This window comes from Tenrec ecaudatus, chromosome 4 (genome assembly GCF_050624435.1).
Source record: "Tenrec ecaudatus isolate mTenEca1 chromosome 4, mTenEca1.hap1, whole genome shotgun sequence".
Lineage (NCBI taxonomy): Eukaryota > Metazoa > Chordata > Mammalia > Afrosoricida > Tenrecidae > Tenrec > Tenrec ecaudatus.
In genome coordinates, this window is record NC_134533.1 from 147,636,537 (window position 1) to 147,640,526 (window position 3,990).

The 3,990-nt window shown below is 45.1% G+C and overlaps 1 pseudogene; it reads right to left on the bottom strand.

Annotated features, from left to right (window-relative positions):
* Positions 1-2,209: 2,209 nt before the first annotated feature.
* LOC142446071 (voltage-gated monoatomic cation channel TMEM109 pseudogene) lies at positions 2,210-3,312 on the bottom strand (annotated as a pseudogene).
* Positions 3,313-3,990: the final 678 nt, after the last annotated feature.

Consider the following 3,990-nt stretch of genomic DNA (forward strand, 5'->3'; position numbering starts at 1 on the left):
CAGAGAGAGCACTTTACAGCCATAGGAAGCTCTTTGTACAGAGAGTCAGAGACACTGAGCAGCCAAGTGTGACCCAAAAGATAACCCAAGAATTAACCAAAGATGAATGAGACTAAATTCCATGGAGAAGGAGGAGACAGACACTTTAAAGCTGATTTTTTTAAGCTGATTTTTAACCCTCTCAGTATGACGTGGACACATAGGAGGGCAGTTCCACTTAACGTGAAAGCATTCAGGTGTTCGCCTGACCTGAAGGCTAGAGCTTTAATTAGATGCAAACACACACCTACATAACTTTTCTGAGTTAAAAACCATAAATTCCCTTCCAAAGAAGAGAAAATATAAACAGACAGTTACCAGGAAAAAATAAACAAAAGTAAAGAAAAACCCCTTTTACGGTCTGACCTTACAAAGTGTTTCTTGGAAGCAAAGATTAATTACCTATTTAAAAACACATTTTGGTTCCCAAATCTCTGGGTGAAACTACTCTAAGTCCTGCAAAAAAGACTTGGAGCTTGACGGGTCATTTATTTTAAACAATACTGCAAAGCAGATAAAACAAAAATTTTAAAAGGCAAAAGATCTTCAGAGGCAACATGAAAAGGACAGTACAAAAAATTAAACCAAGAAAACAAAACCAAACCAGGCTTTTTTGTATAAGCTGTTTAAAATTGTTATTTATATTTTATAATAAACACAAAAGCACAAACACCAATAAAATTTACCTCCCAAAGCTGAAATTTCTGCCAAGTGCTTTGGCAGGTTAGATTAATAATCTATTTACCCAGTCTGTCTAAATCCCATGTTTGTTGATAAAACCACCCAATATTCTTAAAAAAAAAAAAAAACAACCACGCAAAGGTTTGAAATTTATAAAACAAAAATGTTTTGTTCCAATTATCTTTTAGCCAACAATTTAAACCTACTAACAGCAAACATTAAGATAACAACAGCCCAACGAAAACTTTTTGTCCAGTTGTTCAATTAGTCAGGTCTGTGACTGCGAGGCTAATAGCCAGCAGCCCAGTCACCAGAAGGGAGGAGAGACAGAAGGATTGAAGGGGAAACATAAAGATGCTTATACACAAAAGGACAAACAACTAGACAGACAACAGAAAAAGACAGACAATTAACATGATATGACAGACAGCGATGGCTAACCAGAATTACAAATTTACCAGATTTGCTAATCAGTGACTTCTAAAGACAAGGTACCAGACTTCCTGAGTGGTGTCTCGGCAAGAAGGGGCTGAGGAGAGTTATGGTGGAGTTCAACCCCTACCTCTAGTCTAACAGAAGAGACAGGTCTCATAGACAGACTCACCTCTGGAGATTTCAGACAGAAGACTCAAGCTGAATTCCAGTGTCCCCAGGCAGCTGCTCGATGGGGAGAGTAGGAGTCTGGAGCCCCAAACATTTTATCAGGAGACGCCTCCCCTACAGGTCCCACACAGGCATGGAGACACAGTGGCTTTCCTGGCCAATGCACCAGAAAGTTGTGAGTTCAAATAAATGACAACCATTGTAATGTCCTGAAATTTAGAAGAGTGTTTATTCAGTTATATGCGAACTGTGAGAATCTAAAAGTGACTCCATGATTGCAGTCGCAAGAGGACTTTTCAGTCCATCTTTAAAGGCAAAAACTCAGTTATCATTCCTCCATGACTTAAGCAAGTGTGGACAGAAGCAGAAAGCAAAACTAATGTTATTTTTTAGAGTTAGTGAGTGTTACAGGGTACAGCATTGATTATAACATCCTGGTTAATAAAGTAAAGATATCCTGGTTACAACAATATTATTAATTATAATGTTCTGATCTCAAGAACATGAGTGCATTATAAAATTAATCATTAGTCTGACTGCCCGAGATGGGAAGGGGAAGGAGGCAGATCATTCAGCATCAACAAGAAGCCATTGCAGTGACTAGGCTAGTCTGTCTCACAACTTCTACATGTAAATTTCAGTGCCATTGATTATATTCTTCATTTGTACAAGCATTATTTGTTACTCTTTTCCAAATTATTCCACCTCAATTAATATAAACTCAATGGCCCCTAAGCAACAATTCTTCCTCCGTCACCCATGGTATCCATGGTCAAGTTTGGTTCTCGGCAGGGATTCTTTCAGATCCTCCTCTTCAGTCATAAGAATCTAGTCGGGAGGCAGCGCAGCTCTTTGGTGGGATGCAGGCAGCACTGCCCAGCCCTCTTCACTCTTCCTCCACACTCCGCTCGGGGGTGCCTGGTCTCCAGCGCAGCTCCTCCACCTGGCGCTCCAGCCCCCACACCTTGGCCTTTAGCTGGGCCCCAGAGGCCTGGGTGTCAGTGATCCGGCTCAGCAGGGGGTAGAGGGTCCAGGTGGAGGGGTCGGGCACCAACCAGTAGGTGACCAGGGCCAAAGCGCCCCACAGCAGGAAGGTCTGCACCTGTCTGGGGTTCTGCTTCAGGCCCCGTGTGAGGTGGTCCCCCATCTGTCCCCAAGGCATTCAGAAGTTGTGCGATGATCCCAGACAGAGCAAAGAAGGCCACAGAGATAGCTGAGGAGATGACACCTGAGACCAGATCTCCATCACCAGGTGCATGTTCTCAGGCCCGACCCAGGCATCCAGGGTCCCCGGCACAGAGTGGCCTATCTGAGTCAGAAGATCCACCGGGCCTCCCTCTTCTGCTGGCCTGGTGGTGCGAAGTCTCAGTGGGACTGGGAAGATGTCAAGTGGAGGAGGGCTAGTGTTGGGAGCCGATAGCCTTTAAGACCCTGGCCTCAGACACGTAGCAGAAACTTGGCCGCTTTCTAACAGCAAGGCTTTGTTTCCTGCCCAACTTCGCCTCCACATTCCAAACTACGTGCTCAGTAGCATGAGCAGTTGCGATAACTGACCTTGTTGCCATTAGTCAAAGTACTGAGCACCCATTGAACTGCAGATATACCATATTAGGAACATAGTGATAAGTTCACCTGTATGTCACCACGATGTCTTTGAGTACTGTTGCGCACCCTTTGTACCTTATTGGGAACATGTGGCTGATTGGTTGTTGTACAGTGTGTGGTTGTTACACAGTGTGCTTCATTGGAATATGTGCCTCCCACTTCCTTCTCAGTTGTGAATATATACCCAGAGTTTTGGCAAAATAAACGGGCTTGATCAGCACTTGTCTTGCCCCATGTCTCTGTGTCTTTTTCCCATCCAGGTTCGTTGCCCCTCCGGGTCACCGTGTGAGGGTCTCGCTGGTCGAGACCCTAACAGGCTAGGACCCTCAGGCCGGCTTTGAGCAGGCGCTTGCCCCAGGACGAGCTGTAGCCTGAGCCTGCCATGGCTGGTCCGACTCTGGTCACGGCTACCCTTCACGTGCGACTTGGCTAAAACGCGCCACCAAACCAGCGCCTCGACTCTGGGGCCTTGGTTTATCGTCTGCACACGTGCAAGGCGGGATGAGGACGCGGTTTCTTTCTTTTTAAGAAAAGTCATTTTCCTAATATAATACTCACATATCGTACACTTCCATAGTTAACTCGCTTTAAAAAGAGTTGTGCATACATCATCACAATCAGTTCTAGTGCTCCCCACTGCCGTAAGAATAGGGCTAGGCCAGCCTCAAGGAGAGTAAATAAATTCTACCTCTGGATTAGAAAAAGGAGCTCTGGTGGCAGAGTGGTTATGCGTTGGGCTGCTAACATTAAGGTCAGCGGTTTGAAACCTCCAGGTTCTCCGAAGGAGAAAGACAAGGATTTCTATTCCCCTAAAGAATTAGTCTCAGAAACCCACAGGGGTGGCTCTACCCTGCCCATGGGTTGACTGAGTCAGAATCGACTCAATGGCAGTGAGCTTGATAAGAGTTTGGGTGAGCCCTTGCAGGAATAAGGGGAATTATTGGCAGCCATGTTTGGAAAATTGGGCAAGAGAAAGAACTGGTGACTGACTTTTGAAGATAAAAAGACATTTGGAAGGTAAAGCAGGGTTGTCATCATGGTGCATAACCCAGGCACGGCTGC